Source organism: Psittacula echo (assembly GCF_963264785.1).
Source record: "Psittacula echo genome assembly, chromosome: 4".
NCBI lineage: Eukaryota > Metazoa > Chordata > Aves > Psittaciformes > Psittacidae > Psittacula > Psittacula echo.
In genome coordinates this window covers 118,481,419-118,498,229 of record NC_137738.1, presented here as the reverse complement: position 1 = coordinate 118,498,229, position 16,811 = coordinate 118,481,419, and positions in this window count along the sequence as shown.

Genomic DNA, 16,811 nt, shown 5'->3' with positions numbered 1-16,811 from the left:
GTGCCAAGACTATAAAGGCATAGAAGGAGGCATATATCTTGCAAGGTCTTAATTCTCTAACATTCCTCCTATTGCTAGTATTCCGCATGTGTGGAGAAAGATATTTATCACAATATACTTAGGTTTTTTCCTTATTACTTCTGATTTCCAGCTTGCTTCAAGTGCAACTTATCTCCTGGCCTTAGTGGATTTGAGAGGTCTTATTCTTTCCTTTTCCCTCCAAAAAATACCCCAAACTTAGGCCTTGCAGTCTAAGTTTACTCACAGGTTAAAATTAAGAAACAGTACCCATGTTACTTCAGTGGCTTTTAGCAGAACCAGTTTATAAACTGGTTTTGTGACCTGTATTAAAACTAAGGTATTGAAATATTGACTAGCCTGTGTACTAGAGTATGTATATACAACTTCAGCACCTGTGTAAATAAAAATCCGACATGAATTTGAAGGAATTAAAGCTGAAGTAGGTGATGAAACAGCAGAGCAAATATGTAAAGTAAGTGTTATAAATAGCCTACAACCCTGTAATATTACCATGCTTTTAAACTGCTTCTTCCACTGGAGTATTCCAAGACTGTTACGGGCTCTTTTGTCCTTCACCTCTATGCCAGCATGTGCATTTATGCAATTAGTCTCCTACTAACCTAGCTAATAGATAGAAAGTATATGCCTTTACCTAGATCTTTTTTCACTCTTGTTTTGCAGTTACCTTCTAATTGCTCTTACTTTTTATTTCCCTCACTCTTAGGATTTTCAGAAGAATTTTTAGGAAGAATTTAGATTACTAGTTTCTCGGACTTGATTCAGCATACTTGAGATTACACTCTATATCTTACTACTTCCTGACTCACTACTTGGCCCAGTGCAGAGTGACATCACTGTTCTGGAGTTTCCCTGGATGTGGCAGAAGTTTGATACTACTCTCAGATTATGCAGATTAGTTTTCAGCTATTTTAAATAAAGACACTTTGACAATTAACCTTTAAATGTTTTTCTTTGTTTATAGAGCAAGTTCTCTGTTAGAGTGACTGAAAGTTACTTATGCAGTAAGACTCAGTGAGGGGAGGCTCTTTGATATCAGACTTCCCGCAAACTTTGCTCTTTTCTATCTGCTCTCTTAGCTGGTTGCTCTGTGTGTGTGTGTGGCATGGAGGATGGAACCATCCAGAGGGATGCAGTCAATCTCCTTAAAGAGGAGCAGCTCTGTACTGAAATTGTGTATGATTAGTAACTTTAAACAAGAAATTCTATTGCAGAAATTAACGTTTCCTGTGGTTTCACTTGTTAGGTACAAGCAAAGAAACAGTTAATGTGAACTCACCTACACTTCTGCTGTTGCAGTGGATGTCCCTGTAGAAACAGAGAAAGTAATACTTTTTGCCTTAATGAGTAAAAAGCTAATGGGGGGGAAAAAGAAGTTATCTTGAAACTGTTAATCTTGATTGTAATATTTGGTGACATAAGCTGTTTAGCCTAAAAAACACAAGCAAAAACTCCTAGCTGTGTTTTTGCAATTACCTCATCACACTTCTTATAAAGAGGCTGGTCCTATGCTTTATTCCAGTAAATGAAAACCCAGGGCTGTAGTGTGTTAGGTATGTGTTATGTATGTGTAGTGTGTTACATATCTGAGCCCCTCAGCTGCAGAGAACCCCCTTCATGCTGGAAGCATTCATGCCCTGTCCCCAAAGGGAATCAGATGGCTGATTCATCCTCATCTGAGGCACCTCGTCCGAGCAGTAACCTCGTACGGTGAGAACAGGCGTGCTCCTCCCCTGAGGACCACACCAGTGGGTGCTGCTGTGTCCCTCCATGCCCCCACTGCACTATGGGTGCTGCATGCCCTTTCCCCAACGGGGTGAAGGGAGCTGTGGCCTGGGCTTCCCACACTGGGGATGGTTTCCTGCCCCAAGCCGTGTGGTGGAGGCAGGCTGGGGGCTGAGCTGCGTGTGCTGTGATGGTGCTGACATGCGAGTGCACCACTGCAGTGTGCCGAGAGCTGCTGTGCTCTGACCTTGGGTGGCTGGGAAATACCTCTGCCACCCCTGCCCACCAGCCTGGAGGTGCTGGGGGGGACCACAGTGCCACAGCCCCCTGCTTCCTGGCCAGCCCTGTTGCTGCTCTGCTTTTCCTCAAATCCTGCTGGGCCAGGCTGGACTGAGCAGTGTACAGTGGGGTGTTTTCCAGCTTGGAGCTGACTAGTGGGCTGTAGCACACTCCTTACTGCCTCCTAACGTGGAGTTCCTGTCCCTATGGCTGAGTGTTTCTTCAGCAATCATCTACATCTCTGAGCATGGCTCGGGGCTCCAGGCTGCTGGACTTTGTGTATTTCTTTCTGGAGGGGATCTTGGCAAAACAGCAGCCTGGGGGCTGGTTTTTCTCTTTCAACGTAAAGCCTATTGGCCTCTCAGCTCTTTGACCTTCAGGAAATTAATAGAAAATCAGGCTGAGACTGCTCATTCTTGGGCAGTTCCTCCTTGCTGGGAAGACCCTGTCTGAATCATCCTGCTCTCTTCACCTAACCTTGTTTCTTATTCACACTTCATCTCTTCATTCCATCTGATCTTGGGTTCTCGCCTGTCTTCATGTCTCTCCTTTCTCACCTAAATCCATTTTCACTTCCTCTGAGTTTGAACTGGATGGTACTTTATTCTGTGTTGATAGAGTGAAAAATCCCAGGAGTCCTGAAACAAGAGGAGAAATAACCTCCCCTGTTTCAGTTTTAGTGTGTGGCAGCCTGGCAGTCAGCTGCCTGCTGCAGGGACCATCCAGCTCACTCTGCAGTATGTGCAATGGAGAGAAAGCTGGAAACTGGCTACTAAACAAGTCTGGCCAGCGTGTGTAAGTTCAGCCCTTTCAAAAGTTCCACACATGCTCAGATAGGTGTGTTTTTTCAAAGGAAGAGCAAAAAGTCCAAAAGCGACACCAGCACAGCCTCTGGGTGAAATTTCATGTCCCTGTTTTCCAAATGTGAAGAAGAGTTTCTTAATAAAAGCCTTAAGAATTCTTTGAATCTATTTCTATTCCCCAGGATCGTTCTTAGAAATGGCTGAGTCAGTTTTGTTCTGGTTTTCCTAAAAAATCAGGTGGAGGCACAGCATGTGTACTCATAGTCCAAAGAAAGGTTTTTCACAAACTGGGGGTAGCTGAAAATGTGACCTTAAAATGGGAAGTGTTGACGACCCACAACCAACAAAGTGCATTGATGGTAATGTTACAAAAATAAAACATAGTGCCTACTTACTAAACTACTCAACTAAAGCTGGAGATGCTAGAATGTATTTTGCCTGTGCAGTTTTAATTCCACTCCATTTTTCCTCTGTGGTCACTTGAGCAGAACAGAAACTTACCATAGACTCTATATGAGTGCATGCACACAGAGAAGAAAAGCTGAGGTTTGGTGAATCACTTGGTGTATCAGTGCTTGGCTCTATGCCTTCCGCACTGCGTTAGTGTTTGGTATGGGTTTTATCAAATTGATTTTCCTCTCTTCTTTGATACCAGATTTACATTTCATTCTGTACAGCCTTTTCTACTGCTTGAGCAGAAAGGCATAAACCTGTCACTGTGAGATTTCTAATAACTAAGCTAAAGAAGGAGCAGCTATTTTCAGTTACTTTCTGCTCTCAAATGAGGCAGGCTTTAGACCGTCAAGAAACTGAAAGTTGGCCCTGCTTCTGAGTTATCTATACGAAACCAGAAGTCTTTAAGTATTTCTTGCAAGACTTGTAGCTGGTCATTGCATTCACTTCTGTTTTTTACTAGATAGTATAGCATCAAGTTAATTTTCCCAAATCATTCTGAGTGTTTTTGCAGGTCTTTCCTGATACCTTTTATGCTATGTAGGATGGCAGCTGTTGGGAGAGTCTATACAGCAAACAGTAGGTTTTGTTCGGTGCACTCAGGAATAAAATAAAGAGCCATTTTGACAAATCATGGGCAATAGGAAAATCATGGATAGAGTATTTTCTGTGTAGTGATTGTTTGCAGTAATTTAGTTAAGAAAACCAAATGGGATTAAAATATACCTCCGGGAGTAGCATTTTGAGGAAAATGACTTACAAACAGCCAAGTCCTAGCAATGAGAAGGCAAGGGAATCCCCAGTTTCTGTTCCCCTGTTCACCCACTAAATAAATCACGGGTCACACCAAATGCTAAGTTGCGCAGTACAGAGATGTTTGCTTTTCTGTAATTCAGGGTGAATGTTTGGCATATGCCTGTCAGATTATCAATCTGTTTAATGATATTCCTGTTACAGAAATAAGTCATCAACAGCGTGGTCATTTTCTCTCCTATTCTTACATGCTGTCACTTCAAGTGGGGGAAATTCAGTAAAGGTAATATATTAATTTTCTCAAGACAGTGCTTATTTTAAGTTGTTTTCAGTTCACCTTTCAGTAACAAGTAAGCTGAGATGGATTGGCCAGAAGCCCAACTGTGGAGCTCAAGTAGAGGTTCGTATGTTCAGATTCAAATCTTGTGTGTGCTCACCCTTAAAGGTCATCCCCAGTCTCAGTGGCTGTGATGTCAGTGGGGAAACCCTGCTGCACTTTTGTTTGTCCTTGTGCAAAGGTCTAGAAACATCAGATAGAAGCAAAGCAACTGCTTAGAAAGGGCTTCAGTATAGAAACTAACCACAGTTTCTTACTGACTGATAAGCAAAAGTGATTTATTTAATCAGGTCCTGCTTGAATGGTCTCTTCTCAATTGCTGTTCCTTGAGCTCAGACTTGTTTTGTCTTTCAGCTTTTACTGAGAAACATGGCATGATCTTAAATTTCCTAAGTATTGGATGCCACTAACACCAATGTTTAAGATGACTTCTTACCTGAAATAACTGGACAGAGGACAAGCCAAGATGCCCGCCATAAGTTCCTTATTTGTATTAAGTTTTGGCACCATTGTGCACCTTTTTCCAAGGCTTTCCCTGACACTGTGTCAAATTCTTTTTCAACACTTAACAATTGTTTGCAACATTCCTGAGAAGGTTTTTAAAATAGCTGCTTTAACAGATGAGGAATCTAATGCATGGACATTAACAGTTAGCAAAGGGCCAGACAGAAATTTTGTGGCTGATACCAGAAACTGAAGCCAAATTCCCTGAATCTGTGAGATTGTGGTGTTTGTCCCTTTTTCTTGAGAGTCATGTTGCCCATGCTTGCAGTGGGGATTCCCAGTACATAACTCACTGCATCTGGCTAAGGACTGTTGTAATTGTCTCTAGAGACTGTAAGTGAAAACAACTGCTGATTTTTAAGCCATTACATATATGATAGCCCACTATTTTGGTTACTAAAAAAACAATGTATTTTTTATCTATTTTTATATATATATGGCTTGCAAATTAAACAGCTTTTCCTTTCAGATCTTGATTACCTTCTTAAGAAGACAAAAATAATCACAAGTCTGTTTCTTGCTTGGTTTTGGTTCTCCACAAAAGTCTTGCTGAGAATACAAACCATAGGAGTGTCAGATCCAAGTTAACACTGGGGTAAGTTCTGGTGTCTTACAACTGAGGGGGGTGGCTGAGGTTGGTCAAGGGGGGAAGCCCAATAATTCCTGATAGTAGAATTGTAAAAACAAACAAGAAACCCAGCAACAGAGTGACATGCTTTCTAAGGATTTACTACTGGTATCCACAGGAAATGAATGGATGCTAAAAGTATGTCCTAAATAAAAGGAAGAGGGCAAAAATAACCGGAGTTCTGTCTGAATTACAGGTGACGTTTTAGATAGTCTTCATTAAGATTCTCTTGGTAAGACCATTTTCTGCTGCTGAAGAGTTGCTGCAGCATCTCACCAGAGTTTCTATGTGGAAGATGAATGTATCTCTGAAGTGACTGAGTAAATCTTTGCAAAAGTATGATGTCAGCTGTTGTGAAAAATTGGATATTCCATGATACCATTTCAGCATAGGAGGCTCCTTGCTTAAGGTCATGTGTTAAAGCCACAAAGGCCTTACGTATCACAAAGTAATGTTGAACTGCATGGATTGGAGAGGCTGTGTCGCTTGGTTAAACACGAATCCCTAAGATGTGTGTTAGGTACTGCAAGACTGAGAAGCATAGGACCTCAGTGTTGCCTTGGGTTTGCCTCCAATTCACAAGTCAGATTATCAGACTCTATTACCATGTATTTTAGGCCTGAAGTTATCCCACTTAAGACCCACTGTTAAAAACTACTCTTGGCTTTAGTAGAAACCAAACCTTTTTACTCAGGAAGAGGTTGTAGCTACCAGGTCAAGTTGGTTGAATAATGAATGTGATATATGTGAACTGATATAGTCTGTCTTTCTGAATGAATGACAGAGTTTACAGCAAGTTGCTGGTAGCCATCTCCCTTACAATACTTAAATGAATGTTGTGTTTGCAGGGCTGCGTATTTTTATCACTCAGCCAAAATTCCAGTCAACCCAAATGGAAGCTTTGCCTGTAAGAGGTGCGTGATGGGGTTCTTGACTCTGAACTGTACTGTATTGTTATGAATGTATTAACTGCATGGCCCCAAATTAATAAACTTATTCCTGTAACCAAAGCAGTGAACAAGCACAATAAGTGTGTCTTCATAGCCAAAGAATGTGCTATTGCTTAATGAGTTGCTTAAAGTCCCTTAAATAAAAGTTGAAGAAGCACTCAGCTGAGGGAAGCAGACAGCCTTTCTGCCCTGCTTTGGGAGTGTGAATCTTCCAAGATAAAGGGATATCGGAAATAACTGATCAGTCTCTGCTGTTTGAGCATGTTAAGAGCAGAGATGGAGGCATTCTGTAGGAGCAGTGGAGAATTCTGGCCCCCCTCCATCTTACTCCGCCATAACAGGAATTTATGAAGATACCAAACATCTGCTCATAAAGCACAGGAAGCTCTGGGTTGGAAGACAGCCAGTGTCATCTGCGAAAGTTGAAAGAATTGTGGGTTAGAGGCTTATGGAGAGGAGGATATTGCAAAAGAAGGAGAACTGGACAGGACTGCTTGAGAATAGAATGGCTATGGTTGCTGTTAAGGGGAAGGGGGAAAATAAACCCAACCTTTAGACTGTTAAGCAGTGGCTACTTTGCTGTTTATTGTTTTTGTAAACCATAACCGATTTGGTTTTTATCACTTTAGGAGGTTCTTGCCACCACCTTCATCTCCAGTATCCTTGCATGATCCTTTCCTAGCTCGAGTCTTCACCAGTTGTGGTGAATCAACTCTGCATATAGCACAGGAGCCAAACACTCTGTTAAAGGGAGCAAAAATAACGCTGCATTTATTTCCCCCGGTTTTTGTTATTTCAAATTAATTACAGAGATGTTTATGAGGCAGGGTTGTTGACCACACAAATATAGGTTGTTCATAATACATATAGTCTGGAAGAAACTCTAATTGCTATGCTAAATATAATTTATTCTGTGGTTCCATTCAGCTGTATATTTAATTTTCTCTTGCCATTCTTTTTCTAGGGGCAGTAGTAAACATTCTTCCAAGCAGGAATAGTAATGATGAGGCAGTAATTGTCTGAGTAAATTATCCAAGCAGCCTTCTTTCCTTTTTCAACTAACTACGTTTCTGGTGTCCTCTGGCATTACAGCAGAGGTATGTGTTAGTCCTGGGCTATGTAAACGAGAAGTCCTCTCTACATTACAATTAAAGCCACACCAGGTCACATGGCTTCCACTTGACCAGTTACAGGGCTCTGTTGCAAATGAGGTTTTAACCGTGTTGCAAGTGTGAAGTCCTGAACTGACCAAGTCTGTAGTAACTGGGTCACCTGCCACAGAGGTTTTGTGTGACGTAGGTCATGGGAATATTAGCAGAAGCAAAAGCGCTATCATTGCATCCCTCTCCCAGTATTTGTGTTGACATTGAAGCCTAAAGATGCATATTCAGGAAGCAGGAACAATACCGTGTGTGATTAAGATATGTCAAAGAAATATAAATTCCAGTTCTAAAAATCCAGCAAGTGAATGATGTGGACTTTTTGAGGAAACACTGTAATTATTCCAAGTTTACTTCTTAAGGGGCTTTTTGCACCCTGAGAGCACTGACAATGCCCACTGTTGGAGGAAGAGAACTAGTAGCAGAAGTATAACAGAGCAAAGGGACCCCAAAAAGAAATCAATGCACCACTGGATAAATCACTGTGAAACAAACAAACATCTCCTGGCCTGTAGGGCTGGTTGCTAAATTATATGATAAACATAATATGTACTTGCTGTGAAGTAGAGGGATTGTATAACAATATGTAAATATTGCCACGTGCAATTGCCTAAACAAGAGATTAGGTTGACCATGAGGCTGCCATACGGCCAAGGAGCTGTAGTTTTAGACCACCTTGATGTGCTGTGGAGGCAGGATGAAAAATCACCCAAAACTGCCACAAAGTCCTAGGAGCTGAAAAACAGAGTAAGCAAACAGGTGAAGATGGTGAAACAGGGTAGTACCAGCAATGTTCAAGACATCATCTGTCAGCAGGCTGATCGCTGTCTGTAAAGAAAGCTGTAATTCAGACTTTTCTTGCAGCAAGACCTTTCTCCTAGGACCTACAGCCTCACTTGGCCTGATAAGTTTGAAGGACTTGCAGCAGTAAAAGTATCTGGAAGTGAATCAGGTCTCAGTACCCATGTCTGAATTGCAACTGACTCTCTTCAAACTGTTTATCAGTGGGTGTGGACCATAATGAATATAAATTAATGCAGGTGTAAGTCTCTCTGCCATTACCATGTTCGAGTCTCCTGGAACCAGCCCACTGCAGAATTCACTTCTTACTGGCCTTTGCTTCTTGTGAAGTTGGACTTCACTTCTTACTTGACCATGCAGCATCCATGCAGATTTGGTAGCTCACTTTTAAACTATGAGTCTCTGGTATCTCACAAGCTTTGAATTGGTATTAAATCTGAGGTTTACTCACAGGTTTTTGCTTATATAGGGTTAGAGAAGGTGGTAACAATACGTGAAATACATGTGCTTTAAAAAGTAACAGACCTATGTATAGATTTGGCTTTTTTGTCTGCTTTTTTTTCTTTTAAGCAAATGATTATGTAGATTCACAGAAATACTTTGCAAATTCACGTGGGAACTTTGCTTTCAGTTTATTTTCTGTTATGCAGATCATATAGAGTGGAAACTGCTGGAAAAGGCACAGCCAGCTATCTTTGGCAAGATTTCTTGGAGATGAGAGCTCAAGACGCTACAGAGACTAAAGCTTCATGCATGAAAATCCTTCACCCTCTTGTGCTAGGAGGAGCATGAAACCACACAAGTATGACAAGCTGTTAGAAGCAGATGTAGTGAGATTCACTGAGAAGGCAGTAGTTTGCATGCCCTTTCAGGAAATCATTATTGTGACCACGAGGGGGCATTTTATTAAGACACCGCAAAACCAACTGTATTACTCATGGTCACTGAGGGAGTGGCATCAAGGCCCTTAAAGGACAAGCTGTTGTGACTGCCACGAGTAAGGTCACTAGAACAGTAATCAGGCACTTTAGTCCAAATCCCCTCCCTCTTACTTCTTACCTTTTTGATATTGGGTGTGACGCTTATCTTCTACATGGGGCTAGTGCAATGGAAAAATATAGCTAGTGGCTCCCTGTCTCAGCCTTTGTGAAACAGATCATTCAACAGGTTGATTTTCAACAGTACTTACCTGGCTTGCACCCCAGAATCTCACTGGAGACTGATCAGAAATGAAACTACAACATCGGTGGCTTTACTGTATATAATTTATCTTTTCTACATCTGCATGTTAAGGAACCTTCCCATTAAGCAGTTACCTTTTCTTTATATTCAACTTTATACATGACATTGCCCTTCTAGCCAACTCTAGGCCTTCTTCTAATTAATCCCTCTTGCCACGAGCTCATTTCTGTCATCTCTTCCTTGGGTTAGGCCTTCTCCTTCCTCTGGTTCCTGCATTGACTTGCCAGAAGCAGCTTGTGGTGGCAGTTCTCCCTTCATGCCTGTTTTGTTTCCATTCAGCAGGCTATGTGTCTAGATTTGTTTTTTCCACTCCACAGGGCAAAACCTCTGTTCAATCCTTTCCATTTGTATTGTGCAATAGATTATTATTCTTCCTAGCCCATTGTTCCTTATCAAAAGTGAAAGAAGATTGACATGTATATTCTTTACTCGCATAGAGGAAAGTGCTTCTTCCAGGCATCTGAACATGTTCTGAGTCTCATGGTGGTTGCCATGTTTACTATACCTAAGGCACAGTGTTCCACACTGAAAACGTGGAGGATGTTGTTTGGACTTCATCTATTTTTAGCAATACTGTGCTTCACGAGTGGAATGCAGATGAACGAGTATTTATCAAATGTATTGTTTATGAGAGGTTAACCACTACATTGATTACAAAAAGGATGTTGAACTTTCCCCAGAGTCCTAAAAGCCAAATTGCAAGTCATGCCGCAACTGCCAAATGAACGAGACTATGAAATAACAAAACCCATCACTGCTTGGCGTGAGAAAGCAAGGGCTCGCAACCTTGTCATTAAGAAAGCTCAGACTAATAATTATACCCTTACTAGGATGTTGCCCTTTTTAGTAAATCTGTATTATTGCAGCATACTAGTAAATTTGGGTGTATATGCACACACAGAGTCCAAACAGACACGGTTGGAGACTTAACTGTTCAGGTGGGGTGAAGCAGCGGTGTTGATTGGGTATCAACAGGAAGATGTCTCAGTGAGGTAGCACTATGACACACAGCCCCAGGCACTCTGTAGAAAGGGCTAATGCCCGTCCAGATAAGATGAGTAGCTGCCTAATTCACAAACTGCAGATATGCTTTGCATACATAGGAGGACTTTATGCAATAACTGGTCCCAGAAAGTGTTATGTATTTATGTACAGCCTGAAGAATGGTGTCACTTTCAGCTATTCCTGGGTGTAATCCTTTACCTGTACAAGTCAGAACTACGTGAGCCATTGGGCTGGAGAGTTAAAAATAAGGTGTAAGACTTCAAATTAAAAGGAGATATATCTGGTGGGGCTGTACTGAAACAATGTGCCTTTTTATCTCTTTAGTATTGACTACAGATAATGGTCTTCTGAGACTCTTGAAGCTCAAGGTGATGTTAAGTAGCCTAAATTCTGTGTGAGCTCTGAGGAAAAAGGGAAGTCTTGTAATAACCTGGATGAGCAATTCTTATCCTCTGTTGGTGGATCCAGTGCATAATGGCTGGCTGGTATGTGCTGGGGTTTTGGGGAGCAGAAGAATTAATGTGAACATATGTTGCCTATCTTTTTTTCAGTATGTAGTTTTCATGTTACAACAGAGGTACTCTAATAGTACTCTAAGGTACTCTAATAGCTCACTGTTGTCAAAGGGATGATTCCCATCCTTCCTTCTGCCTCCCTGTTTTTTTGTGGCTGCAGCTAGAGCAATTCTATTGCTTCCCTTTGTACCACCAGGAGTGATCTGGCTTGTAGAGCCTAATCTCTTTGAAAAATAGATTCTGGGTAGAAAAAGGTTGGTTTTAGCTGATTTAGCTCCTTATGCTCAGCCTGAGCTCATCTCTTCCCAAAGTCCTCTCCCTACAGCACTACTGCGTCAGATTGATCTTAGTTGTGGCGTAAGGAAGAAGTTTGCAGTTTGTCCATTAGATCAGCTTCACCGTCATATGAGGCTTTTATGTGGCACAGTGGAAACACTCCTCATATTCTTTACTTTGCTTGCCAATAAATGTGAAAGATTTTTCGTTATTAAAATAATGCAGCTCCCAAACGCTGGTGTGTGTTCATAGCACTGGAGTGAGAAGAAGGGGTTAGGAAACACCTGAGAGAGGTGAAGGAGAAGATGCCTGAGAATGGTTCTGAAAACTACCTCTGGGAAGTAAGGAAGGACTGTGAATTAGAAACTTCAGAGAGACTTAATCAATTCCTCAGACTGAAAACACTGTGTTATGCTACAGTTCCATGAAGACTACACGTCAGGAAACAGGCACTTCTGCCCAAAGCTGCCTTTGAGAAGCTTGTTCTGGCCTTGGTGCCATCCCATTGTTTGCAGTTGGCATAGTCATTTCTGTGCTTGTACATACAACTGGCTCAGTAAAAGCTGAACCAGCAGAAAACCAGTCTTTTTGTTTCCTCCAGGTTACCTTTAAGCAAGCTCCCGTGTCGCCAAAGGAGCGCTTGCAACAGCATAGGTGAGTTGCTTGGAGGTAAGGAGAGAAAGAGGGGAGACTGCCTCTTTCTGACAGTGCCACAGTGAAGTGCTCATGGAACTGTCATTTTTATTGTGCTCGGCACTTTCCTATAATGAGCCGTTTCCTATAATGAGCAGTTCATCCCCTGAAGAAGTTGCATCATGATTGAATAACACAGAAGTGTGGGAGCAAGGAAGTATCTTGCCTGATTTCTGTTGGGGAAATTGAGGCTTAGCGAATTAAATGACTTGCCTAAGAGTAGAAAGGCTGACTTGCCAAGAGCCAAATTCCAGCCTCTTGAATCATAGCCTTGTGCCTTATCCACAAGACCAACCTTTCTCCATTAGCATTTCCTTTCTCTCCACCCTGTTTTGAGAGGAGGCAGAGTAGCATTGCTCTATGTCAAACAAGCTCCAAGCATGAGACACGAACGCTTCCAGCAGAGTGGCTTAAACAACCTTTGAGTTTATCATTAATCTGAAAGCCATAACTTTTCTTGGAATGGCTTCTGCATTAGAACCTTCCTCAGGACCAATAAGTACAAAAGCCTTAACCATCAAAAGGCCTGACAGTGTTTATGTTTAAGTAAGAGGCCTTTGAGATTACAAAGAATGTACTTCAAACAACAAGAGGTTTCTTAAGGCATAGAGGATTGCAAATTGCTAATCAGAGGAGTATGCAAGGCTTGAGATACAGTGCACAAGAAAACAGAACTTCACTTTAGTCCATAAGGGGAGAAGTGAATGATTTTATTACTTTTATTCCCAGTATGGGGAGAGCCATATTCTAAAAGGACCTTAGTGCCTACTTGGCAGCTTAACCAGGCCAGTGACAAGCGGTTTTGCTTTGATCTAAGACAGATAGCTGGGAACAGGAAATAAAGGCTTAACAGTTTGCCTGTGCTGCTTTTGTGTCTCAGCAGGCTTCAGCACACTTCATTGGGCAACGCCTGTGCTGAGCACCATGAAAAAGCCATCATCTTGGGCTTGACAGATATCATGTCAAACAGTCCTTTGCTGTAGGAAGTTTTGGTTGTGGGGGTGTGTGTTTATTCTCTCCCTTTTCTCCTCTTTCTTGCCCCATGGCATTCCCTACTACAGCAGGAAGCTTAATTCCTTACAGCAAGGTAGGTGTTAACTGTACTAGTGCAGGGAGGGAGGGCTTGTCTTTGGACTTGATAATGGAGAAAAATGGGATCTTAAAGCTCTCGCTTTAAGTGGAAAGCAGGAAGTGAAGCACTGGATCAAACTGGTCTAAGAATTCTGGTATCACGCCTCTGGCTGTAGCCAAAGTCAGCTGACAAAAATAATAGGGATACACCTGGCTTTTCTTATGCAATGCCATGGGAGGGGAATTCCATCCTGCTTTTTGCAAAGATCTGCATATGCCCAAAGTTATGACATGTTTTTACCCTTCATGCCAGTTGCTGACCAGGTTTCTGTGACTTCCATTGCTATACTGCAGTTCTCCAGCTGACATCACTCTTGTGGGATAATCCCTGTGCCATGGATTTGGATCACAGCAGAAAGAAGTTGCATATGGGGTAGTCACAGGAATCTATCTGTATAGGGGTTTTTTATCTGTATGAGGGTTTTTTTTACAGGATCTATCTGTATGCTTGCATGAAGTTGAGTAAGGCCTCTTTAATTTGCTTAGGTTTTTGCTTTTGACTTGGGAAGGCTTCTCTGTTACTGCAGAACTTTGCTTTAGTTTAGGAACATGAACCTATTATAAAAGAGCCACACTGGGCTTGGACTAAAAGATCATTTTGTCCCTAAAACATCGTTGTGCTTTTCTCTGGGCATCAGCCTATGGCTACTGCTGCAGAGAGAAAAATGGTCAAGAAAATATCTCCACTCACAGTCCTTCCTCCAGTAACTTTGTTCAAGGACTTCCTGAGCCAGATCCAGTCTCTGTGTATTCAGATGATGGGATCTTATAGATCTCATACACTGAAACACTTCATACAGTTGGTTTTCCACTGATTTCATTATAGGTTGTTTTCATGTTAGGGAAGAAGTAGGGATAGAATTTAAGTTTTTGGGATGCTATAAGAAGTGCAACCCACCCATCACATTCTTAAATGCAATATCAAGAATCAATTTGTACCATAGACCCTGGTGCGTATGTGAGATAACGCCTCGGTTTCTAACATGCAGTCTCAAGGGTTATCTCTGAGTAGCCTGTTCCTGCAAGCCCTAAGAGTTAGAGTTCAAAAGAACTGGGGAAAAAATAGGGAATGTTTATTGATGTTTTAGTCATAATATGGTATTTGTATTGCTTGGAATATTGCCCTTGATTTCACATCAGCTTAGACTGTATGCCCTTCAAGAAGAAATGAGTAGGTACTGCTGTTTTGAAGCACAGTTTCCCAGGTGCTTTGGTCTGTGTCTCTTTAGTAGCGTCATGGGCTAAAGAAGTAGGTGGGAAACAGGGATATAAACTGTATTTAGGGAAGCACCTAAATTCGTATTTCCTGAAATGCAATAGTTTACTACCTGAGATGCTGCAAACCAGCCTGCAGATGTGAAAGGAAAAGTATTTAGTTGCTTCATATGCCTGTACAGAGAACTTGCTTTACATCCAAAATCAAAACTCACATCCACACTCCAGCTCCTGGGTAATAACCTCCCAGGGCTTTTCCAGCTTCAGCTAGCCGAAAGGAATAGCATCCTTTTCCCTGTTAAGATCCTATCCAGATCACTCAAGTGACCTGCAGGTATGCCCTCAAACTGGAAGCATTTCCCAAGCTGTTCCAGCTTGTGAATGAAGGCTGTCCAAAACTGCCAGGTGATCATTTAGAAACCTGAAGTGGCTTCTAATACTCTAACATTCATTAGCTTCAATGTGTTTGGGTGCAGGCACATTTGTGTGAGGTCTCTGTCCGTGCCTGCTTTGGGGTTGTGTGTGTGTGTGTGTAGAGAAAGTCTAAGTTTGATTTAGAGTACGAGAACCGCTTCCTGCTTTGTTCTACATCATCAGTCATAAGGAATGCAAGAAATCCCTGAGGACATAAAGATCTAGTCCTAATTTCTCATAGGTTTAGGGCACTGTTGGTTTGTACCTTTCTTAAGAGTTTCTTTTGTGGGAAAGAAAGTGAGAAATCATCTTCTTCTGGCAAGAAACTAACCCACAACCATGGAATTATTTCAGCATAATATCTAAATAGAGTAACATCGCTGGTCTTCCCTTTAATCTTCTAGAGCTAGTCACAGACATCCTGATTATCCTGTGTGCCTCCCAGGATCCTTCTATCCTGATTTCAGGTATAAACTTGAGAGGGGCATAACAACCCTAGTGTACGACAAATTGAATCTTAAATAAGGGAAGTTTTGCTTGTGGAATGAAGAAAGATAATTTCTGTTTATAGGAAATCTGATGGTAGTTGGGCAAAATTAAGCCCTGTTAAGTTGAGATGGAGCATAGAGCCGGAAGGTTAACAAGCATTGGGCAGACCTTCTGCTTCACTAAAGGTATGGATTTGCTGGTTATAGAACAGCGTTTTCTGCTGTGGTTCATTCCTGTACATCCCAATAATCTTTGCTTTTAAAAAGGATAGTGGGAAGAAGAAAAGTAAAAAGCCCCTGTCTGTTATGTACCTTGCTGGAGTGCTCTTTGAGGCTTTTATTAATGTTCCTTTTTCAAGGATACCAATTTATTTAACCGTATTTTCACACAGGACAGTGCATTGCATTCCCAGAGTAAAGATTTAAGGATAAAAATATAATTAAATCTTATTGCTAACCAACTGCAGTCTTGTAACCACAGCAAGGTGTGGGCTCGCCATTCCTTTGCTTTACTGTCTTTACAGGTATTTAAATCCCCCTACATCTGCTTGTCACTGACCCGTCCAACTGATCCCAGTTTGGGGCTGTGGGGTGGATCCCACCATTTTCATCTCCTTCACTTGATTTTGCAGTGTCAGGTCCAAGCTGTGAGCTGTATTTTGGAGTCAGAATGCTCTCAAGGTTAGCTAGATGTTGACTGTTGTGACTAGGTCAGCTTGTAGCTGATGAGTTTTTCATTCCCTTCCATATTAGTCTGTCCACAGTACATATAGTTTTGTTATTGCTGCCTGTGTGTGACCACCAGGACCTGTGCAACTGAGAAGAACAGGGGTAACAGGAGAGCGTGGTCTCTAGGGGCTTATGGAGAGGGAAGGAGGGGTGTTACGGGTGATGTAACCTCATTACCTAAAGGGACTGAGGAAGATACATGGAGAGGGTTCTTTTTACAAGGGTGTGTAGTGACAGAACAAGGGGAAATGGTTTTAAACTGAAAGAGGGGAGATTGAGATGAGCTCTTGGGCAGAAGCTCTTCCCTGTGAGGGTGCTGAGGCGCTGGCCCAGGGTGCCCAGAGAAGCTGTGGCTGCCCCATCCCTGGCAGTGCTCAAGGCCAGGTTGGACACAGGGGCTTGGAGCAAGCTGCTCTAGTGGAAGGGGTCCCTGCCCGTGGCAGGGGGCTGGAACTGAATGAGCTTTAAGGTCCCTTCCAACCCAAACCATTCTATGCAGGGATGCTGCAAAGGCTTCTAGGTGCTGAGAAAGTGTGCTGAACAGGAGAGTGAGGAGTATGAGCTCGTGTAGCTGCTTGGAAGAATCATGTTCTCTACAACTACCTGAAAGGAGGTTGTAGTGAGTTGGGAATCGGTCTCCTCTTCCGAAGAGCAAGTGACAGGACAAGAAG